A 25003-nucleotide genomic window follows, 5' to 3' on the forward strand; every position below is an offset into this window, starting at 1 on the left:
GACAGACTCCTAGAGCAACTAGCTGTAACAAAGTGCCACAAACTGGGCGTCTCAAAAAGATAAATGTATTCTCTTAGAGGTTTGTAGATCAGAATTCCAAAGTTGAAGCATGAGCAGGGCTGGTCCTTTTCAGGGACTGAGAGGGAGATGACCTTGTGTCTTTAAGCCTCCAGTGGTTGTTGGTGAGCCCTTGTATCCTTCCCTTAGAGCTGAAGCACTCCAGCCTCTGTCTCTGTAGTCACATGGTTGTCTTCTCTTGTCTCTGGGTACCAGTTGGACTGAATTTAGGGTCCATGGTATTCCACCGTGGTCTCAACAAGTCATATCCATGACTACCCTTTTCCAAATAAGTTCACACTGAGAAATTCTGGGGTTAGAACTTCAGTTAATTTGGGGGGGGGCATAATTCAATTTAACATCTTTCAACTACAAGATCTAGTGAGCTCTTGTCGGGTGTAGTGGCACTCACTTGTAATCCTAGCACTTGGGAGGCAGAGACAGGAGAATTGCAGCAAGTTTGAGGTCAGTTTCATAATAAGTTTTAAGTCAGTCATAGCTATACAGTAAGACCCTATTTCAAAACACTAACAAGCAAATAAAGTAGACAAACAAACAAACAAAACTCCCTCAAAATGTAGTGACTTTTTTTTTCAAGACAGGGTTTCTCTGTGTAGCTATGGAGCCTATCCTGGCAGTCACTCTGGAGACCAGGCTGGCCTCGAAATCACAGAGATTCACCTGACTCTGCCTCCTGAGTGCTGGGATTAAAGGTGTGCACCACCAGCGCCCGGCTTATAGTGACATTTTTAAAGGGGAAAATTGGTGGAAGGTGTGTGGTGATGTTTAGGGACAATGACAGTGATTTAGGTGCTTTCTTAGGAAGTATTCATGATCCTCCCAACCTTCAGGGGAAGGATGTGTTGTATGCTTCATGGCAGGTCCTGGAACAGGATTTTCTTCCTTGGCTTTTTACTGGGTTCTGCCCAATAGAGTAGAAATAGCTTGTCAGTGCCTAGCAGTAAGATGAAGATATCCCACCTCTGTTTTGCTCACTGTGGACTTCATACCTCTGTGTGGAGGAGGTGCTGACATCAGGGAAGCTGTGCCCTCCCTGAATGGTTCCCAAGGGCAGCTGTTGGGGCATGCACTCTCTGACCCTTGACTGTGTATAAGCATTCCAGGAGCTCCTGTCAGGATGGTTTGTAGGAACAGAACCTTGTTCTTCCCCTCCTGGCTCTCTAAATCCTTGTCTTGTTTATTTTGCCTTGAGATGGGATCTTGCTGTGTAGCCCAGGTTAGACCATAGCTCACAAGCCTACCTCAGCCTTCTAAATTCTGGCATCACAAATCTGTGCCTTAATGTCTAGGTTGCTAGTATTTTTTGATTAGGTAACCATGTGGCTGGTACCAAATTCAAACAGTAGCAAAAGATGTTAATGAAAAGTTGCTTCAGAGCTGGGTGGTAGTGGCGCATGCCTTTAGTCCCAGCACTCAGGAGGCAGAGGCAGGAGGATCTCTGTGAGTTCAAGACCAGCCTGGTCTACAAGAGCTAGTTCCAGGACAGCCTCCAAAGCCACAGAGAAACCTTGTCTCAAAACAAAACAAAACAAAACAAAAAAATGCTTCAGTCATTCTACTGTCCTCCCCAAACTCACAAGGCACCATTACTGCCAGTATCTCAGGGCTCCTTCCAGAGACCTGATGCTCTTTTTATGTTTTCATTCCATCACTGAAGGGCTGTCATTGACTCTCCTTTCAGCCTTCTTTCCTCCTGCCCCTTCTGTGCCCAGTGGACTGGCTTGTTCCTGTGTGTTCAGAGATGATGACAATACTCCTGCCAAGAGTTCCATATTGGGAAGGAACGTGCTAGAAGAAATAACTCAGTGGTAGCACATTTGAGACAAATGCTTCTCTGGAAGGGTGGTTTTCAGTGTCCTATTCCTCGAACTTTATTAGCTAGGCTAGCGCTGTTGGGGGTGAGGACAAGGGACCCTGGGGGCAGGGTCAGCTAATCTTATGTTCCAAGAGTGTGGAATTGTCCAGATCCTTATGATAGCTGGTGCTTATTAGAGGGTATACTTTGCCATGACAAGCAGTGTGCCAGGCTGTAAAATGTTGTCACCTCAGTCCTGACAAAATCAGTCTGAAGTAGCCACTGGTAATATCCCAATTTAAAGTTGAGAAACTAGGCATGGAGGAGCCAAGAAATTTGCAAATCCAGGCTACCTGGCTCTGGACCTGGCTCCTCAGCTTGTCTGCTCTGCTGCTGCTCTAGGTGAGCCCAAGTCACCTGTAGATCCTCTGTTAGTGCGCCTCCGACAGGTGCTGGAGACAACACTGACCCTCTCTCCTCTGTTCCTGGGGAATTCCTGTTGCCCTACCAGTCCTGACATTTAGTCTCTAGGCCTTATGGGCCCCCTCCTCACCAAGAGCACTATTTCCACAGCTTTGTGGCCTGGCCAGGTGAATCTTCATCCACCTCACTCACTCTGTTACTTGGCCTCAACACTTCCTAACACTCTGGGGATGCAGAAGTACTAAGGTAGAAGACTGCAGATAGCTTGAAAGTGGTCTCTCCAAGCCTGGCTGCCAACTTACTGCCCAATTCCTTCTGTGGAGTTCTCAGTTCTTGGTTCAGACCCAAAAGCTCACTCCTCATGTGTCTTCTGATTCCCCTTTCCCTCTCTCTGCATAGACCTTAAATAGCGTCCTCTTTCCCCTCTTTCTTTTCTCTTTCCTCATTCCTTGAAGAGCTTGTAGAAGTACATTTTACACATTATAGAATCTACCCATTTCACGATTCAGTTATTTTTAGTAACTCTACTGAGTGGTAAGACCATCGTCATAGTCTAATTTTAGACCATTTCCATCTCCCCCAAAAAAGCAAGTCGCTAGTGATAGCAGTCACTCTTTGCCCCATCCCCCACCCAGGAGCTACAGTTTTGCATCCTCACCAGAGTTCTGCCTATTCTGAGGTGGCTCTTTGTGACAAATGTCATTTCTAGCATTCTTGTAGACTCAGCTGCAGACTTTAACTTGGGGGAATAGCATCTCTGGCTGCTTTGAACCCACAGTCCTCCTGCCTCAGCCTCCCAGTGCTGGGATCACAGGTATGTGGCACTAGCCTAGCTCAGACCTTGTTTGAATTGCATGAGTTTGTCCATGAATGTCTTCTTTCTGTCTCAGGGTCTTAGTAGAGTCCCTGTTGCATTTCTGTCATAGTCCCCTGTGTGTGTGTGTGTGTGTGTGTGTGTGTGTGTGTGTGTGTGTGTGTGTGTACGTACGTGGCGCTTCTGGGCCTTATGGGTTCAAGTGCACGCACTCACTTGGGTGTGCATGGACCCAAGACACACAGACACACAGAGTATGGTAGTGCCTGTGACAATCACCAACTTTGGAAAAAGAAAGGGACAATGTACATGGAGCTGCCTACTGTATTGTGGAGAAAGGATTGTCAGGAGTAAAAGCTACAGTGGATCTTGGCTATGAGGGCTCCTTCCAGAAGCTTTTTTCCTGCCTATAGAGCCAGGTGGGTGACCATGACCCATTTCAGGGCAGGAAAATATCCAGCAAAGACTGGGGCAGGGGCTTGCTTTCCTCTTAGTTACTACCCATGTTCAGGGCATTGTGCTGTGTGTAGACCACAGGCAGGGCCTCTTACCCAGAAATGTGTGCCAGAGACATTTCCCTGGCCTTTGCATCGTAGGCAGGCATGATTCAGAGCAGATGAGTCACAGCTGCAAAGTAGCCACTTGAGCTTGGGGGAAATGGGACACTGGAAAGAGCAGATCCAGTGCAGATGGAAAATACCAAAGTAGACAGGCACCAGTGGTTGCTGTTGAGCCAACAGGCTTGAACTGGGAGGGGTAAACCAAAACTGGAGTACAGAGCTGGGGTTCTAGAGAATGGGGTAAAGGTCCTGGAAGAACAGGAGCCCCATCCTGGAAAACTGTAAATATTAGGAATGGAGAAAAGACTTAAATGAAATCCAAGCAGTATCAAATCTGAGATGTCCTTCCCTGGTATTTTAGTTTGGGGTGGTCCAAAGGAAATGGAAAGCTGGCTAATAACCCAGTCTAATGCTGCTTCTACTCGGATCAATAACACACTTACAGCTGGGCATGGTGGTGTGTGCCTGTAACCCTGGTACTCCCAGTACCAGGGCCCAAGGCTGCATGTCTGGGGTCAGTGCCTCTTCTTGATAGTCCTCATTTTGTTCTACTAGTATGCAGTCTGCTCCTTGACCAGAGTGGAAATCAGTCCTAGCTGATTGCTCCTGGGATATAAGCCTAGATATTTAACCTATCCTCCAGGACTAGCCTGGAGCCCTCCCAGCCCCAGTTCCTGACCCAGACCTTGCCTCACTGTTGGCTACATGGTTCCCTGCCTTTTCAAGCTGTCGTCTCCCTGCCCAGCCATTCCTTCTCACTCAGAAGAAATTCAAGGTGAGCCTCATGGGTAAATTGTTCTAGAAGCCAAATTAAGCTTCTTTAAATAGAGGAAACAGTAAAATGAATTTAATGATTTTTTATGTAGCTAGTATAACCAAAACATTATTTCCATATGATATAGTTTTTTTAAAGGTTTATTTATTTTAAGCCAGGCAGTAGTGACACACGCCTTTAATCCCAACACTCAGGAGGCAGAGGCTGGTGGACCTCTGTGAGTTCGAGGCTAGCCTGGTCTACAAAGCTACACAGAGAAACCCTGTCTCAAAAAATGAAAAGAAAGGCTTATTTATTTTTATGTGTATGGTTGTATGTATGTCTATGCACTGCATGTGGGTCTGGTGCCCATGGACGACAGAGAGGATATTAGATCCCTTGAGACTGGAATTACAGATAGGTATGAACCACCATATGGGTACTAGGAATCAAACCCGAGTCCTCCGGAAGTACACAATGCTTTTAATGACTGAGCCACCTCTCCAGCCCCACAACATAGGGTTTTTATTTGTTTGTTTGTTTGTTTTGGGTAGAGCCTCACTATGTAGTCTAAGTGGGCCTATAACTCACTATCCTGCTTCAGCCTCTTAAGTGCTGGTATTGCAGGTAATACCACCACACCCACCCTATGATAACTATTACTGAGACTTTAAACTCTATTTTTCCCCCCTTGCATGAAGTTTGAAATCCTATGGCCCTGATATCTTAGTTTGGACTGACACATGGCCATTGCCACTGGGCAGTTCAGCTCTGATCTGTTTACATTTGTGTTTCACTCATAGCACTAATGACAGTGCTATGGTTTCTGCTTATTTTTCAGCGCCTCTGACTGAAGCAGAAGCAGAAGCTCCCTGTTTGTTTTGCGCCCCCCCCAGACAAAGTGTGTCCCACTGTAAATGCACAGTGAACTCTGCTGAACAGCTCAGCAGGCATGTGGGCAAGCACATAAAGTCTGCACTAAGCGTGTAGAGGTAGCTCAGTAGTCAGTGCCTTTGATGCCTTTTCTAACAGGGCAGCTTCATGTTCAGGCTTCCTTGTTACCAAGAAGTACTACTCACTTTGTTTGACTGTTATGTCAAGGACCATCCTGATTACTCTGGGATTTTGGGGAACAGCAAAACCAAGGAAAAGTTCAACTTGAAGCAACTCAAAGGGGTTGGGATTCTTTGGAGTTTCTGTTGCTTAGGGCTAATGTAGATCAGGAAAACCTGCCTAGGGGCAGTGCTTTGAGACATTTGTAGTGTCACACTGGCTCTAAACCCTGTACACTAGGCAGGGAAGTTCCACTATAGAGACCAGTCTGCTGAAGGCACAACATACTGCAGTAAGAAGCCTAGCTATTATCAAAGGAAACTGACAGGCTGAAGATCCACCATGCTGTGGAGAGATGCCCTGCTGTAATCCATGATGCCTGCTCCATCACTTCTGGTGACATTGGGAAGTTCCTTATCTGGGAACTTGGTAACCCATGCAGACCCCACCTTCTCATTCCCTTTTGTCCCAGGTTGGAGTCTCTCGACCTAATGTTTCTTTCCCTCGGAGGATAGAGCAAATGAGAGCAGCCTCCAGTGAGAGCAGTTGAGCTGAGATGAGAAGGTCACCTGTAAACAGATTTCTGCCACAAGCAGTAGAGGGACTACGTCTATAACACACAGAGTGGTCCTTACTGTTTAAATGCCATGAGTGTTGGGATGGCAGGGCCCTTTTTCCTCATTTGCCAGCTGATGGCACCTGCAAATTCTGTACCCCTGTTTCTGAAGGATATGTGTTTATATTACAAAGTAAGAGAAGAGTGGAGACTGAAGATGTTTAGCTCTTGTATATGAGTACCCATGAGAGAGTTTTGAGCTGATTTTAGGTCTTGTTGTATATGAGCACCAGTGAGAGAGTTGGAGATGATTTTATTGTGGTTAAAACATCCATCAATTATATATGTTTGAATTGTATGATTTGGGGGGTTACTTCCAAATGTAAACTGAAGCTGTGCTAGGCTTTCAGTATTGTTTATTCCTCCCAGTTCTCCAGCTAAGTCTGAATAAGTCTGCATTGGCTATGTGAGGGGCACCAGTCCACCTCTATTCTTACTCTGGCTGTTTTACACCATCTACTTTGTGGTCTTAAATATCTTTTTGTGTCTGGTATGCTCAGGTTCCTACCAGATTTGGCACAGAAATGTGTTCTCTCTCTCTCTCTCTCTTTCTCTCTCTCTCTCTCTCTCTCTCTCTCTCTCTCTCTCTCTCTCTCTCTCTGCCTCCCTTCCTCCCTTCCTCCCTGTGTGTATGTGTCTGTCTGTCTGTCTGTACATGTTGATTTGTGAGTATAATTCCATGGTGCTCATGTGGAGGTCAGAGGATAGCATTAGGTATCAATCTTCTCCTTCCACTTTATATGAGACAGAGTTGTTAACCAATGTACATGCCAGAATTAGCTGGCCCATGAGCTTCCAAGGATCCTTCTGTTTCCACCTCTCATCTTGCCGTAGGAACATGGGTTATAAATGGACACTGTTTCTCATGGCTTTCCAGGGCTTCTGGGGTCCTCCTGCTTTGAACTGAGTCTCTCTGCTTGTGAGGCAAGTACTTTACCCACTGAGTCATCTCCCCAGCACCAGGAAAATGAGGTTCTTAAGATTACCCCAGGCAAAATCAAGCTTCCACTTCAGTGCTGCCATTAGCATCTGCATCCAGAATTGTGGCATTTGTCAGGGTGCTGAGATACTTTTGGTATGTCTCTAGTTTGTGACTGGGATGTGAAGGCCATATCACATTTATCTTCACCCCCCCACCCCGGGCCAGCAAGAACCTAATTAATGGTTGGCAAGCAAATTACCTGAACTCTTTGGAGTAAAACCCTGTATCCTCCCATCTGAGCCCTGTGTGGAAAGGAAGAGGAAGCAGTGTCAAGGCAGCAGCTGTTGAATCTGTACCAAGCAGGGTTGACAGCTAGTCCAAAGCAGGAACAGTTTCTCCTGTTAGTGTCCCACAGCCAGGTGCTGACAGCCTACTGTGGCTGTTTGAAGGGGCCTTATCTATGTTCATCAGCTTTCATTCCTGAATCATAATACCAGAGATAGCTGAGTGAGGAGAAAGGTTTGTTTAGCTCACAGATTTAGGGGTTCAAGCCTAAAGCTGGACCACATTGTTAGTTCAGCCTGTAATGAGAGGAACCATGTATGGCAGAGCCTGAGCAGCACAGGATGATCAGAGTCCCAGTGACCTAAGGACCTCTCATTGTGTTTGCCTGTAGACCATTCCTAGACCCTCCCACATTGCCAGCCTGTGGACCAATCCTGTAATGGGATGGACACAAAGTCCTTTCTAGCTGTAAATGGTGTCCACAATCCAGAGTAGTGATGCTGTAGAGACAGGCTCTGCTGGCTCTGTCTGGACTTTTGTGATAGATCTTTGGCCTCAAACAGCTATGTAGCTTTCTAAACCTTAAGGCCTCTGCACCTACAGACTGAAGTAACAATGGACCTGGCCCATGTGGCTCATTGTCTGGTGGGTTGTGACGGCATAGTGTGAGTTGCCATCACTTTTCATAACCAAGAAGTCTTTGCCACTGCTGGAAAAGCCCAGCTAGGCTGCCCTGCCTGGAGTGCAAGCAGAACTGGATTTGGCTGGCTTTGACTCTAGGACAGTTGGTGACAGGTTTACACAGCATGCAGAGGAGTACACATGTCACACAGGGCCCTGGAGAGAATTCAGCAGTGTCTCCTTCAAGACACCTGAAAATTCACTCTTCAAGTGAAGGGGTTTTGTTGTTGTTTTTGTTTGTTTGTTTGGGGGGACAAGGTTTTACCGTGTAACAGCCTTGGCTGTCCTGGAACTAGCTCTGTAGACCAGGTTGGCTTCAGACTCACAGAGATTCCCCTGCCTCTGCCTCCCGAGTGCTGAGATTAAAAGTATACACTACCACCACCCAGTTTCAAATGCAGTTTTATTGAGAGAAGGTTCAAAAGATCTATTAACTGTACAAAATTTCTATAATGAGTGGCATTCACAGCTATAGTTTCAGCTACTAAGGAGATTGAGACATTAGGAACACTTGAGCCCTTGAGTTCAAGACACATAATGAGATGTTGTTTCCCTCCAAAAGTCCTAAATTCAGTAGTATCTCAGATGCCAAGTGTTAGCATGCAGTAAAGTGCCTGCTCATTGTTTCTGTTTCTGTGTGTGTCCAACTCCTTCTCATTCTCTCTCTCTCTCTCTCTCTCTCTCTCTCTCTCTCTCTGCCTCTCTCTCTCTCTCTGAGTGTCTGTGTCCATTTCTCTGCCTCAGTATTATCCTTCCCATTTCTGTCTCATAATGTGTCTTTCTCTCTCTGTTGTGTGACTCTAATACCCCACCCCACCCCGTGTGTGTCTCTGTATATGTCCTCTTTTCTGGCCACTGGAAAGATGAAACAGTCATGACACTCCCCCACATTGTATTGGAGGATTCTGACCCACAAAGCTTATTTAATCTCTTGTGTCAAGTTGTCTGAAGGATCTGATGTGGTATTTTTAGGAAGTTGTAGAAATTCAACATTTTGCAGCAGGAGATAGAGGTGAATCACTCCAGGAAAAGCATGTGTAAAGTGAGGCCATGGGGATAGGAAGGCCAGGTGTGGTCTCTCAGACTAAGGCCTCTGTTTCTGAGCCTTGCTGAACCTGGCCTGCTGCTACTTAAGACCCAGCCCCAGTGGGGAGAGGGCTATGTCAGTGCAACTCCTCTCTGCCACAGAGGCACTTACCCCAAAGATAAGGGTGAGGCTCTGGTGACTTGCCTGGCCACTCTTGTTCTTTTCTTTGGATTGCTCTGCCCCACTCCCATGGAGGTATTTGAACAGGTAAAATGTGGTAGATAGGCACAAACACTCTCCTGCTAGTTTCCTTGCTGGGTGAGGCAGAGGCAAGTGTTTTGTATTGTTTATCTGCAGCTCTGACTCTTGGGCAGTCAATGGGGAAGACTCTGGATCAGTGCTGTTGGTTTATAGGGAAGGAAGGCGGTGGGTGGATGCTTGGCACAATGCAGAAAGTTGAGGTGACCTTACATGTCAACATGGGCCATGGTATTCAAGGAACTGACTGGAAATGGAGCTCCACCCCAGGGAGTCTGAAGGAAGCCTGCAGCATGCATTGTTGCTCCTGGCAAGGACTGAAGCTCATGTCCTAGCAGTTCTAAAAGCATCTGCTCTCCCACCCCAGAGAGTAACACTTAAGAGCAGTTCCCTGCTCATCCTGTCAGCAGTCTGTGGTGCTGGGACTCATCTGGTTTTCTGTGACACAGGAGCCCTTGGGGCTCCTGGCATAGCTTACTGCCCCTGACCCCCCCACACACACCTGACGTGAAGTTTCTGTGCTGCCCTGGACTCATGGCTGATGCTGAATGAGAAGGCCAGCATAGGTATATCCTGAAGAGTGCCCAGCAGAGGGTGTCACAGTGGTAGTGTGCAGTATGGCATCTCAGAATCAAGTTAGTTATGACCCTGGAAATGATGCATCTGGCCTGTCAGAGTGGGGGAGGTGTTTTCCTTGTTAGCCCTGTGTCATTGGAGCTTCCCAAAGGAGCCTGGTGGGACTTGTACCTGTGTCCCTTGAGTTCTGCCTGCCATCCTCTTACTTGGCTGTCTTTCTTACTATGCAGTGTCACCTTTCACATGCAGCCACTCTCTCTGAAGTTGCCTACCCTGTTCAGTTAAAACACTAAAGCTGCCTGACCTGAGCATGGATGCCATTCTCTCCACTGGTGGAGGATAAGGAGTCTGATGTGGGAAGCCCCAACTTTCCTCCCTTCCCTCCCAATCCAACTTCCACTCCACCTGGCAGAGAACTTGGAATTGACCTTCTTCATTTCCTCTCCAGCTTTCAGGCCCCCACTGAGCTTCATTGTTGTCATGAGCTAGTGAGACTGTAGGCAGGAACATCTCTGTCTTTTGGGGCCTGCTGATGACAGAGCCTGAGGTGACTCATAGTCTCAAAGGAGCTGGTTCAGAGCTGCCTGTCAGGGAGGGCTGTAGCTGAGGTCTCTCAGGACAGTGGAAACCTGGGGGAAAGATGGATCTGAGTACCAAAACCAGGTACCATGCTGGGCATGTGGTGGGAAGGTGAAACCAGCTACTGAGTCTGGGGTCTCTAGAGTCCCCCTTTTCTCCTTTTTTTAAAAAAATACTTTTATTTTGTGATGCCAGGTAAGTGCTCTACACTCCAGCCATTTTCCTAAGAAAGGTGAACTGTTCAGCCTGGGCTGCATCTTGGGCACTCAGCTACATCTGCTCCTTCTCTTCTTTGTAATTATCATGCAGTGAAGTAGACATTTTGGAGTATACTTTAAAACACATAGATTCATTCAATTACTACAGAATTCAATTAGGAAGCAGTGTCTATCACCCTAAACTCTCTTTGACAATGCCCCTCCAGGTAAGGCCATCTCACTGTCTTTTGGAAAACGTCTCACAAATGGAATCAGGTGAACTGTCAAAGGGGTTCCCTTCACCCTGCTGAGGCTCACCAAGGCATCCATGCCTGTAGTCTAGAGTGAGGGTATGATGGCTGATGGAACCTTGTTGTCTCTAGCTCTTAGCATGAACACTACTGAACAGATCTGTGAATGTGTTACTTCCCTCAGAACAGTGCACACCAGGGGGTGAGTTTGCTGGTCTCTGTGGTCACTGTGTTTAGCACTGTAAGATACCCAGGCCTCCCATGCAGAGGGATTCCCAGTGCTGTCTGCAGATGCTTTGCTCTGTGGGGTGGTGACTCCATCATGCTTCTCAGGTAAGGCCATGAACAACAGAGATAAAAATATTCATTTTTGTAGCTGTAGAGATGGCTCAGCAGTTAAGAATGCTTGTTGTTCATGCAGAGGACTGAGATTCAGTTCCCAGCACCCATGTTGAATGGCTCACACCCATCTGTAACTCCAGTTCCAAGGTATCTGACACGCTCTTTTGGCCTCTGTACACACACACACACACACACACACACACACACACACACACACACACACACACACACACACACACACAGGGCCAGCATCCATCCAGAGTGGTGAGTGACTAGATGGCCTGAGACTAGAAGTGGTGAGAGGAAAATAGCTTTCTCCAAAGATTGCTCAGCTGCAGCCCAGGGGCATTTCCTTTCCTCTCTTTGGATTTTTGGAAACAGGGTCTCATGTCCTCAGACTCAGCATGTGGCTGAGGATGACCTTGAGCTTCTGATCTCCCTGTCTGTGCCTCCTGCATGCTAAGATAACAGGTGTACGCTGCTGTATGATACTTCCATCTAGTTAGCGGTGCTTTCCTGCTCCTTGAGATGTCCTCTTTGACTGTTGGATTACACATGTGTGATGCATGTATGGCATGTGTTTGGGTGTGAGAGGGTATGAAATAGATTCTCCAGAATTATTCAGCTCTTTTTATGGGCTTTGTCCTTTGTCATCCCTAGCTTTGGGAATTTTGGCTGGTTTTGGCTTGCTTCTCTGTTTTGTGCTATCTTTCTTTCTATCACACACATATATTATACCCTTTGCTGTTGTCCTTTGGCTGTAGGCTCAGCTCATTTTCTCATCTTTTCTCTGTTGCTGGGATCAGATGCTTGCTAACCTTTTAGTATTCGCTGACTCTGCTCCACCATCCTATTCTGATCATCTCCAGTGAGTTTCTAATTTTCCATCCTGTAATTTCTGTTTGATTTCCCCTTCTCTACTTCTCCCCTGAGACTTTTAAATTTTCTTCATTCTATGTCAGGACTACCTGGCTTTGCGTCTTAGAGTATTTTTAATAACAGCCATTCTGAAACCTCTGTCATCTGATTCCAGTAGCTGTGCCCTCTCAGGTGATCTGAGCATTCATCTCTCTCATGGGGACTTTCCTGGTTCCTGGATTAACCCTGGATGCTCTGAATGTCAAGTTATAAGACTCTTAATCATGTTTAAGTCTCTCAGGGACTGTTGACATCTTGGCTTTAGCAGGCATTAGCCTCTCTGCAGGTTTTGGTTTTGACTGTTTCCCATGACTTTGCCCAGCTTTTCTTATCTTCCCTTGCCATAATCTTTTTACACAGTGGTTTCCCATAGATGCCTGAAAACCCTAGTATTACCAAACTCATGATAAAGTTTAATTTACAAATTAGGCACATCAAGAGATTAACAATGATAGCAATATGATGAGCAGTTACACAGTACACTGTAATGCTATGGCCAGCATATAGGCCTTTTTACTTTGGGGTTATTACTAAATAAAATAAAGGCTACTGAAACTCAAGTACTGGCTACTAACACAGTGGGACTGATAACCTCTTAGGCAAGATGGAGCAGTATGTCAGAAGGTCCCTTAATACTATTCAGAACAACACATGATTTAAAACAGGAATTTTATTTCTGAAATTTCTGTTTAATGTTTTCAGACTGCATTTGACTGAGGTCCACAATGACACAATAGATAAAGGGAGGCTTCTGTGTTTTCCTCTTGCAGGACCTTCTCTCTGCCATCCTCCTGCCCTATAATTGGAGCCTTACCAGGCTTCATTTTGCTTTTCCTGTCTTTGTACTTCCTTGTCCAAGAAGACAGAGAGGAAAAACAGTGGGATTTCCACCCATTCAAACTTTTCTAACTGAAAGGGGGTTTTCCTTCCTTTCAGGATGAGGTACCTATACACAGGTCACCTGCTGCTGAGGAATGGACTGGGGACTAAGCCTCTGGAGAGCAGAGAATAGAGACAAGGCTGCAATGAAACCTTGGGGATTTGGTTCATTGTCTGGAAGACAAGCCACCTTATTCCTTCCCCTAAACTAGGATTGGATGGTAGCCCTCCTCCCCCATGCTATTTCCAGGGATTGGGCTATATTTAGTCCAGGCTGGGAATGGCAAAGGGAGAAATGACAGTCTCCTGCCACTCTTGTGGTACTTCACATATAGATCTCTTCTCTCACATATCAACCAGAATTAGATTTTCAGAGGTATCAGTCTAAATTTCCTGTAAGTATCAAAGCCACATCTGTGCTGAGGTAGGTGACCAGGTTCTTAGAAGCACAGGGAGCCTAGAAGCCCCAGCCTACAAGGCATGGAACCAGGATTGAATAAACAAAAAAGGAAGTTATTGCATGTCTGGCTAGGAACCATGTGGTTTGTGTGGGGAAAGAGGAAAAGGGTGGATGATTGGGCAAGTATAAGTACAGTGCTGCTGCTTGGGGGCTCTCTGCAGCTCCTTTACTGAGACAGCTAGTTTTGTCTTCACAGAGTTATCAGCCTTCTGGGCTAAGCTAGTGAGTGACACAGATGAGCCTCCTCTATTCCTGAGCACAAGCTGAGGTTCTGTAATCAGAAAGTCTAAAATTCCCAGCCCTTCAAAGTCTGAAACCCTCAGCACCAACGTGATGCTATAGCCAATCTCATGCAAGTGTTCAAGTCAAACACAGGCACACAATACTGTATAAAATTACCTTTGGGCTATGTGTATAAGGCATACTTGGAAAATGCACAAAGCACGAAGTATCTCAGATCAGCCACAGGTAGCCTGTACTAGACAATCTTAGGTGGAGATGTGGGGAAAGAGTTCTGAGAATTGAGTCTTGAATCCAAGGTGTTGGGTGTTTGCATGCAGATGGTCACCATGAGGGTGCCTCTTGCAGCAGAGACCAATCTCACTCCATAAAAAAATTAGTATCTAGCCAGCTATAGTGGAACACACCCATAAGTTAGCATTCCAGAAGATGAAGCAAGTAGTTTCCAGGCCAGATTAGGCTGCAGTGTGAGATTCTGTCTCAGCAACAACAATAAAAGTTCTCAGTGTTTGTACATGGTTGTGCTCTCTCATTATCCCCTTCTTCATATTTTTTTCCTCTCAAAAAGTAAAGCTAAATCTGGGTGTGATGATACACATTTATATTCTCTGTGAGACAAGAGGATGGTCAGTTTGAAGCCAGCCCGAGTTACCTACTGAGTTGTAGGTCCACCTTGACTACAAAGTGGAATCCTGCCTTGAACAAAAACAGACAACCAAGAAACAACCAAAAACCAAGGGCTGGAAATGTAGCTCAGTTGGTAGAGTGCTTGCCTAGCATGTTTAAAGCCCTGGGCTCCGGCTCCAGCACCACATATACTGGGTATAGTGGAATACACCTGTAACACAACACTCCAGAGCTGGAGACAGTAAGATCAAAAGTTCAAAGTCATCCTGGGCTGCATAGTGAGTTTAAGTCTATCATGGGCTACCTGAAACCCTATCTAAAAAAAGAAGTTTTATTGCAAGGATGATTCTCGATAGATTCAAAGCCCCTCTGAAGGACTGTCTGTGTTCAGTCCTCATAAGTATATACCTACCTGCATGTTGACCATGGCTGTCAGGGTTTTCCTCACTGTGGATTTTCATGCTGAACTCCCTTCAAATACCTAGTATTCACAAGCTGCTGAGAGCTTCTAGCCCTTGGACAGGCCTCCTTCATTCTCATTTGACTCCTTCAGCAGTTTATGAAGACAGCCAGGTTTCCCAAGGGCTGTCTTACTGTTCCCCTTTTCAGTTTGGTCTTGTTTTCATTTAACAGAAGCATTTCTTCTGATGCCCCACTGTCATTATTGCTCTTTTATTTCAGTGAAGTGCCAGAATTAATATGACAAAATTTACATAATATTTTCATTGCACATTTTTGTTATTTTCCCAACTTTGCTGTGTGCTTAGGAGTATTGCCCTAGGATAGACTGAACAGGCAGGTGTGGTGACATGAGGGTGGTCAGAGGATACCAGTGACATGCAGAAGGCACTGATACAGAACACTGTCAGCTTGTGATTTCTATATGTGGAGGAGCAGGTTTCCAGCTAGCTAGGGGTTTAGCCAGAGGGAGAGGCAAGGTAGGAGAGGAAGTCAGCCTTGACGGCGTAGGGTGCTAATGAAGGTCCAAAAGTGCTCAAGCACCCTCCTGAGGTTGCTTCTGAATACTGGCACCATCTCTGCCTTTGTCCCTGGAGAGCTGTGTGGGCAGCTTTAACTGAGATGACAGGTGTCCTGAGTAGGTGGAGATGGACACTAGTGGCCTTTCCGCAGAGGACTTCAGGCAGCCTGCCAGGGCTTTCTGCCTCCAGGCTGGTAGTTTGATCTCTCCTCCCACAGGACACAGATGTCCTCTACACATGCACAGCTTTGTGCTTGACCCTCTCGTTGGCCAGCAGACAGCATTGAACCTGAGGGGAATGAAACATCATTCACTCCTATCGTGACCTCCAGTGGGATTTCAGGGAAGGCACACTTTCATATCCCGTGGGAACCTGTCTCCATCTGGGGATGGCCCACTCTTTTCTCCATATCAAAAGACAGACACTGTTCATTTATTTTGCCAAATTTTAAAAAAAAGACAGTCAAGCCAAGCCAGTCCATCCAAATTACATCCAGTTGTCCCAGTTGTCGGTTTGTCCTGTTAAAGAACTGCAGCTCAGCCAAGTGGTAGTGGTGCATGCCTTTAATCCCAGCACTTGGGTGGCAGAGGCAGGGGAGTCTCTGAGTTCAAGGCTAGCCTAGTCTAGAGTGAGTTCCATGGAGAAACCCTGTCTTGAAAAACAAACAAAAACCCCTAAACAAACAAACAACAAAAAACTACAGCTGGTCAAGCTTGGTGGCACACACTTTTAATCCCTGCACTCAGAGACAGGCAGATCTCTGTGAGTTTAAGCCTGGTCTACATATAAGCTCTAAGCCACCTACAGATACATAATGAGAGACCCTGTTCATGAAAGGACAGTGACTGACATTGAGCTGGAGTATGTGATTATTGTGGAAACAGTGGAGTTGGGGGATAGTAAAGGTCATGGAAAACTGAACTTGCCTGAGATAATTGAACCATTACCTCTGAGTGTGTGGCTTGAGTTTTGAGTGGCACACAGAAGCCCAGGACTCAGACTTGGAGGAACTGTTCATGTAATCATAATTCCTGCCCTCCCTTCATGGCCACTTGGGCTACTACACTCTTAGATCCTTCTGGATGTTGGCTATGGGATGGAGTTTGTTTGTTCTGTAGTCTTCATGGTAGACAAATCAAGGAAAAAGGAGGAAGGAACCTGTCTCTGACATGTCATGCTCCTAGCCTGTGGCACAAAGCCTAGCTCATCTAAGCATGGGCAATGCTGCCAGTTACTGTTCATGGAGAATATCACCTATTGTTTTCTCCCTCTGGATTAGGAACTGACAGTCAGTTCTCTCTTTTTCCCATGGCCTTGGAAACATGTTAGCCACCTTCTTTTCCAGAGATGATAAACTTGTCACCCCTTCGTATGTAACATGATGGGGGTTGCAGCAGAGAAAAGCTAGGTTGAGTTTCACAGAGAGACATCTCAGAGGGAAATAACAGAAGCTCTGCCTTGCTAAAACCTTCCACCTGGCTTTCATGGCAAGAAGACTCTGTGCTTAGAGCCATAGTGGTCAGTGGGCCTTACATTGTTGGAACCCTACCAGTCTAGTACCTCCTACCCAACCCCTCATAGATGGGAGGACTGTGTTCCTGTCTCCAAATAGCTGTCCCCAACCATGAATTCCCTCCACTTCCTCTCCAATGTTCCTGTGACATGATCTAGACCTGTGGCAGTTCAGCATGGTTTAATTTCAATGCCCTTGGATGCTGAGCCGTTTCTCAGAAGCTCTCTGCTGTCTCTTTTCATCTTTTATTTTTTAAGATTTATTTATTTATGTATTTATTATTTACTTTATGTATATCGGTGTTTTGTCTGCATGTGTATTTGTATACTAGAAAAGGGTATTGGATCCCATGGGACTACAGATACAGATGGTTATGAGCTATCATATGTGTGCTGGGAATAGAACTCAGAACCTCTGGAAGAGCAGCCAGTGCTCTTAACTGTTGAGCCATCCCTCCAGCACCCTCCTTTCATCATGTTTAAAGTCTCACAAATGCATCAAATTAAAATGCCTTTGCAAATATATTCTGTATAAATAGATGAATCCAGGTTTGTTCTGAACTTAGGGATGAGGTTAATAGTGTGAGCAGATAGCCAATAGCTAGGGCCATAGCTACTCACAGTATTGCCATGGAAAGGGAAGCTGATCACTGTTTCCAAGGTGCAGAATTGCAGTGTTCTCAGCATTCTAATTAGCGCATGCACAAACAACGTTGTTACCTGGCTTAGATCAGACAGTTGATGGTGCATCTCAAGATCATTCCAGCTTGTGTGGTTGCTGCCCTGGCACATGGGATTCATAGTAAGTATGTCATCACTCTTTGAGTACCTTTCAGTGTGGTATTTCTTCATGGGAAGGCACAAGCCCTGGCTGTTCTTTCCTTGTAGCTGACCACATGGGTGTATTCACTTTGCAAGGACTCTATCAGCATGTGGTTAGGGTTTCTATGTTTTTATTTATTTTTGCTTATGAAAAGGAGGGGCTACTCTTGTCACCACACAGTGACAACCACATCATGATGAGTCTGTGGTGATGGGAACAGTAAAGGACACATTTGTGTCATAGGTCCTGTGTATAAGAATGAGATATGGTATCCATCAAGCACTTAATTAGTGTCAGGTCACTTTTTTGCCCTATCATGAGTTTGTTACCTATGTTCTAAACCTAGCGTGCTATTTCCACAATAGTGGACCTTGGTCTATGTGTGGACAGTACACTCAGACCATCAACTATCCTTCTTAGCTCTTGCCACTCCTCCTCCTTTGGACTTCTAACATCCTTGGTATGACTTATTCCTAGATTCTGCCCAAACCCTTTACAGGTCCTCTCCTATTCCTGCTCCTCCTCCCTTACCTGAAATGAAGAGGTACTCTGTGTGTGACCCACTAGTGGTCAGCTCTGGTCTCCTGTCCAGCTGTGGTCACAGTTCCATGCCAACCTTAACTGGCCCCTGAGAACAGCTGCAGTTGCTCTAAACCCTAGACCTTCCTGCTCCCCCTCTCCTCAAATGTCTTTAGCTCTTGTGTTGGTCCCACACTCCAGGTGGTCCTGTACATGCTTCTGGTTCACAACCCTCGCATACTTCTAGATCTTCCCTGGAGCTACAGCCATTTTCACCTCCAGCCTTGTATTCAGAGGCCAAGCTGTGCTGTGGTAGGTGGCATGTCAGTCTTTAGTTCAGATCCAGGACCCTGAGTAAAGACCCAAAACTGCTTACCTCACATAACCAGTGTTATGTTTCAATCCCCTCTCACAAGTGCTACTTTTTTTTTAACAATCCCAGACATAGTCTTCAGATTTCAGTGTAGACCAAGACCATGGCACAGTTGCTCACAGTAGTGGTAGCACTTAGTAACCCTGTTTCAGGCCCAACTGTGAGTAGTGTTACAGCCTGGATGTTGCTTCCTCTCTGTCTCCCTTTATCACAAAGTGTCCTAGTCTGTTGATGTTATCTGTGGTCTCCCCTGAGAATCTTTTGTCATGGTGTACTCCTGGCCTCTCCTCAATCACCCTTCCCTACCTAAGCCCTTTGGCCTTCTTTGGTTACAACCTCTTTGGGTTGTCCCCATTCCAAAAGTGTGTCTTTGGGAGCTGGAGCTGAGGTGGAAATGCTGGGAGTTGCTTTCTGTACACTCCTCCACATAGGAATGTCCCCTGCAGATGTGTAAGGTGCTGTTAATGACTGGGGACATAGCCAAACTTCCACTTTCACAGCCTCATGGCAGCTCCTTCCCTGGCAACTGCAGCACCACTTTTGATTTGGCTACCACCTTACTGTTCTGGCACTGGAAACCCTCTTAGAACTCCAGCATGAGACATCTGGCACCTGATGGGAAGCTTACAAAATGCCATGCATGTCTTCGCCTAGCACCAGTCTCCAGCCAGCCAGATCCCCATTCCAAAGGCACGGGATTGGACGCCTGCTGCTTTCTAGACTCATTTCAAGGAACATTTAGTTTCTGCCTTGTTAGAGACTTTGTCATTGCGACAACCAGTGTATTTTCATGGGGAGGAGATGAAGGAGGCTCAGCAGGTGCTTAAAGAAAGTGATAGTGTGTGCATCTGACTGGACAAAAAGAGGCTGACAGCACAGCATTCATTGCCTTGGGTTTGCTACCAAGGAGCTCAACTCATCCCATCACCTAAGGTCAATAATGGGTTTATGTGATTCTACAAGTCTGTAAATTGCCCTGGAGCAATATTAACTGGATATAAATCTTTAATAACTCTGTACACCATGCTATCTGAAAGGACACTGGTAACCCTCTCTATGACTTAACATACTTCCATTCATTGGAACAACTACTGTTTCCTAGCCCAGCCAGCTGCTACTTCCCTCCTCAACTAGCCATAAGTCCCTTCCTGGTTACACAATCATTTTACCCTCAGTGAAGACCATATTTGTTGGTCAGAAGCTTTTGGATTGAACTCATCAGCTTGGCAGAGTTGAGGGTCCTCTTTTAGTCTCAGGGTAGGTGGTCTGCTTTCAAACTTCTTGGGTGACTGCCACCTGGTTGGGGTATAGGCACCCAGGCTTTGTTGGGGACTTAGTTGGGCACTGTGTCACAGCCTTATGGGGTTCTTGTTAGGTCAGGAAGGATATAAGGGAGGCCAGAGGAGTATATGTTCAGAAAACACTGGCAGTCACAGAAAGCACTGTTAGCCGGAGGGTGTGTGTGTGAGGGTGTATTTTCATGGGGAGGGCCTTGAGCCTCAGATCACTTGTGTTTTCCTCCACTGTGCTTGCAGTGATGTGCTTCTGCACAGGGCATCTCAACTGCTTCCTGTTACTGTGATAAAATAGCTGACCAAAGCAACCTAAGAGAGAAATGACTTACCATAGTACATGGTTCCAGGTGTCGGCCCATCACAGCGGGGAAACCAAGGCAACAAGAACTTGAGGCACCTAACAGACAGAAATAAATGTTGGTGCTTAGCTCACTTTCTTCTTTTTATTCAGTCTGGGACCTCAGCCTGTGGAATGGTGCCACCCACTGAGGGTGGGCCTTCTAGTTTCTCTTTACCTATAAGAAAATCCCTCACAGATCTTGCCAGAGGCTAACTAACCTATTCTAGACACTATGCCACAGGTGTACCAGAGGTTGACAATATGAACCATCACACTAGATGACTAGGTTGAGCATAGGTGAAGGAAGTGAGATACTGGACTCCTGGGTTTCTGTCCCAGAGACCAGAATTCTAAGCCAGGAGGCTATTCTGCTAACTCCCACATTTGCACCCAGATCAGCATAGTCAACTCCCAACCATCCAGGGCACCAGAAAACACTGTTTAGACAGGGCCACTGGTGTGTTTGCAACTGTCATAAGAAACAGCCACTAGCTTGGAGGCAGAAGATTCCTTTGTCTTCTAGTGTTTGAAAAAGACAAGTGCCAGGCTAGAAGGAACACACAGAGGGAGAATTACCTTCCTGCCTCCCAGCTCCACTGCAGCATGTTTGAGGAAGGGACTGAAGAGGTCTCCGGAGTCTCCAGAGCTTTAGTGACCAATAGAAGGAAGCAGCTTTAACAGGCCATTACAGAAGCCTGTGAGATCCCAGAGCAAGTGGGAAAGGGATTTGTGATGGCCAGCCAGGCCCCAACTTCCACACTGTCTTTAGGTCTTGGTAGCTTTTTTTCCTGGCACCCCGAGGCTACAAGAAACACCCAGATGTCTACACTTGACGGGTATTTATGTCCTAACAACATTTGTCTTCCTTATTGCTACTGGAACAAATGACTGTGTGCTTAGTGGCTTTAAACAGCTCACATTTACTGCTTTACTACTGTGGAGTTCTCATTTGGCTCATTGGGATAGTCAAGGTGCTGGCAAGATTCCTTTTCAAGGCTACAGGGAAAGTGTTTTCCTGTTCCTCCAGTTTCCCATGACATCTGCCCACACTCCTTGGCTTTCTTTATTATCAAACCCAGCAGCCTAGTGTCATCATCTCCTTTTCTGACTCTGACTCCTCTTATTTCTAAGACCTCTGGTGGTGCCATTAGGCTACCTCCATAACCCAGGACCATGATGCAATCTTGCCAGACCCCTCCTAGCTCCAACTCCTGGCAGTTTTAGGACAAGATATAAAGCAGATACATGCAAGTATGGTGCTGTGTGTCCTGTTCAGGCAAGGGCTGGGCTACAGGGAGACCAGAACATGCTTGTACACACATGTGCAATTCATACACAATACCCTTTTTTCTCAAAGTTACCTTCTAGGGAAGGCCAAGCCCTCTCACTCTGGTGGTGTGTTGGGAAAATCAGAGTTTGAGCAAAGCTCAGGGGATGTGGCTAAGTGCAATAGCAGGCATTCTTAACCATAGTTCCTCCTGAAGCTTGGCTGTGAAGGGCTGAGGCAAAGGTAAATCTGGGAGGAACCTAGGGAGGAAGTTAGGGTGCCTTCCTTACTCTCAGAATGCTGATGCCACAGCTGCCTCCCAGAGCCTGCCTGTTCGGTTCTGCCTCCCTGGTCTGTACTTACCTTCCTCCCAGACATCCTATAGCCCATTCAGGCTTTATATAGCCAGAAAAGCTTCCCTTGTCTGCTTTTCCCATGATCAGCTGCCCAGCAACTGCCAGAGCCTCCTAGGCCATGGTCACCTTGGGATCCCTGTGTAGTACTGGCTTCTGGGGACCAGATCTCCTTCCCAGACCAAGCAGCACTGTTTGGGGCATTACCTGAGAACATCTCAGTAGTACTATATGTGTGTGCGTGCATATGTGTGTGTGCTTGGAGTCAGAGGTCAATGTCAGATGTCTTCCTCATTTGTTCTATGTCAGGTCCAAAGGAAATTGGAGTTCCCCAAATTCTGGAAGTTAGACAAAAGACAGCATTTCTCAGGAATTTGTGAAGCTGGTTCCCCCTCTACGAAAAGGGCCATTTCCCTATCACTGGCCGAGGGATAGATGGCTGTCTGTGATATCTATTAGCATACCAAAGCACATGCTGCCCTCAGTATCACAGAGAAGTACCTGTTACACATTTCAGAGTTCATGCTGGCATCCTAGCTCTTCTCACTTTCTTCCCCACCTTAAACTTTCCTTGCTCACAGGCTCCCCTCGCCCAACTACTTATTCTCTTCATAACCCTATTATTTTGGCTATGCCCTCCCTCTCTTTGTCTTCATCTCTCACCTCCCCCCCCCCATCACTCTGCTCTGCTCCTGCTTCTCTCATGGCCAGGTCCAGTCTGCTGACCATGTTCAGTCTACTACTTTATCTCTGTTCTGGACCCTTCCAGATGTCTCTGGCTGTTTTCCTGCTAGTATCCACAATAAAAAACCTCCCTTAACCATACCATGAAGCAGTCATAGCATCAGTTTATACATCCTGCATCTTATTTTATGAAATAGGCTCTCTTGCTGAGCCTGGAGCTTGCAGATTGGATTAAACTGGCTGGTTGGCCAGTGAACTGCAGGATTCCTCCTGTTTTCACCTTCTCAGTGTTGAGATTACAGGTGCTCATTGTTGCCCACGGCTTGTTTGTGTTAACACGGGTTCAGGAGATCAAACTCAGGGCCTTGTGCTTGTGTGGCTAGCACTTACCAACTGAGCTGTCTCTGTTTTCCTCTCCCTGGCTCTTGCACTTTGTGAGCACACACAAGTAGACACCCTTGCTCTTGCTCTTGACTGTGCCTCCAGCTCCTCACACAGAGGTTGATTTACAGTCCCATCAGTGAGTTTGGTGACATAAAGGAATCTCAGCTGAATGTGGAAGTCACAGTTATGTAGCAGCACCTTGAACATGAACCAAAAAGTGCAGGGAGACAGGTAACTTTTCCAGAAGCCTGAGGATATCTGCACTGTTGGGCAGAGTCCTGAAAATGAAAGCCAGTGTCTTAGACTGGGCACCACCAGAGCCTTTTGGAGTCTCCTCCAATAGATTGAGGTGCATGCTACAGATTTAGGGCTCACAAAGTGCTTTGAAATGAATTTAAATTCATTGACACTATTGAAAAATTGGAAGATTTCACACAGCAGATTCATCATGCCTTGAAAACTCTAGAAACTCTGATACCACTAGACCTATGCTGCTTAATAGGAGCCCCGGCTGACTTGAAGCAGAGACAGTGTCAGTTCTATGAGCTCAGGCCAACCCAGACCCTCCCCTGAGGTTAGTATGAAAGCTACAGTGACCAACACCTTGTCTCACCTGGAAGCCTATAGCTGTGTTGCCTTCCTGAGGAGCAAAGTGGGAGCTGATGTCCAAGCCCTAATGACACATACCACCTCACCAGGGTATCCTGGCTCTGTATGTAGGGTTGGCTGTCCATCTCATCTTCTGTGAGAGATGAGACTGTGATGCTGAGCATCCTCAGGGGCAGGAACACTGACATGTCATATACAATGCTAAGGACCAGTGTCTGACCCCTCTGCTTCTTCCCACTTTGTCCCTGGCCTGTGATCTCATCACCATCTGTGGTGGTATGAATAGAAATGGTCTCCATGGGCTCATAGGGAGTGGCACTATTTGAAAGGATTAGGAGGCATAACTTTTTGGAATAGGTGTGGCCTTGTTGGAGGAAGTATGCCATTGGGGTGGGCTTTGAGGTTTCAAATGCTCAATCCAGGTCAAGAGTCTCTCTCTTTAAGCCCCAATTAAATGTTTTTCTTTATAAGAGTTGCTGTGGTCATGGTGTGTCTTCATAGCAATAGAACAATGACTAAGACACCATCCTGAACCTATAGAGGCAGAGTTAGCTCTGTGATTCTGGGAAAGGGTGACTTATTTAACTCGCCAGCCCCATGAGCCCCAGGTTGGATTAGAAGTGGCCTTTAATACATCAGTCTTGTCTTGTGCCTCTGACTCTGGCAGGCCTCTGTGGCTCTTTTGTCCTCTTAAACTGGCTTCTTTGGCTCATGGGTCACTGCTATGAAAATGGGCTGAAGAGGGGGTTTGGACTCAGTGCCATCTGATAACCAATGCCCTGCATGTCTCCAGCCCATTGTCATAGAACTTTCTTTCATCCCTATGTTCTCAGTGCCCCAGCAGGGATGGTGCACAGTAGGACACTTCCTGTAACTATTGACACTGTCTCCACTGCCTTAGTCACTGACTTCTATGATGTCCATGTTATTACTTCTTCACTCTCTTTATGTAAATGCCTGTGTGTCAGAGTCACAGTTACTATTGTAGTGACATTTTTCTTCTGTGTAGCTGATTTTGATGGTTTGAATTCTTACAATAAATTCAAGGCATTCAAATTCATGAATGGGAGGAGTGACAGACATGAAATTTCTGAAGTTGCATCTGCCCTTATTGCCAGGGAGTTGGAGAATGTCAGTTTAACTAGAATTATGGTGATGTTTGGATTGTAAGGCTTGTGTTTTGGTTTTGTGTTTGGGGTTTCCTATTTGTTTGTTTTGTTGTTTTTGAGACAGGATTTCTCTGTGTAGCCCTGGTTGTTCTGGAACTCACTCTGTAGATGAGGATGGCCTCTAACTCAGAGATCCACCTGCCTCTGCCTCTCGAGTGCTAGGATTAAAAGCATGCTGGAAGCCGGGCGTTGGTGGAGCACGCCTTTAATCCCAGCACTCGGGAGGCAGAGGCAGGTGGATCTCTGTGAGTTCGAGGCCAGCCTGGTCTCCAGAGCGAGTGCCAGGATAGGCTCCAAAGCTACATAGAGAAACCCTGTCTCGAAAAACCAAAAAAAAAAAAAAAAAAAGCATGCTGGATT

The 25003-nt window shown here is 46.3% G+C and overlaps 1 protein-coding gene across 3 annotated transcripts in view; it reads left to right on the forward strand.

Annotated features, from left to right (window-relative positions):
- Kiaa0513 (KIAA0513 ortholog) overlaps positions 1–25003 on the forward strand; it is a 51887-nt gene that overhangs the window by 3320 nt on the left and 23564 nt on the right. Inside the window, exon 1 of one of the 3 annotated variants that reach the window (XM_027410731.2) lies at positions 2876–3110. The exons of 1 other annotated variant lie outside the window; for it this stretch is intronic. The gene's annotated coding sequence lies outside the window, so the exon portion shown is untranslated. Of the gene's footprint in view, positions 1–2875; positions 3111–4261; positions 4446–25003 lie in introns of those variants that run through there. One more of the 3 variants, XM_027410732.2, reaches the window with a different exon arrangement.

Source organism: Cricetulus griseus, chromosome 3 (genome assembly GCF_003668045.3).
Source record: "Cricetulus griseus strain 17A/GY chromosome 3, alternate assembly CriGri-PICRH-1.0, whole genome shotgun sequence".
Lineage (NCBI taxonomy): Eukaryota > Metazoa > Chordata > Mammalia > Rodentia > Cricetidae > Cricetulus > Cricetulus griseus.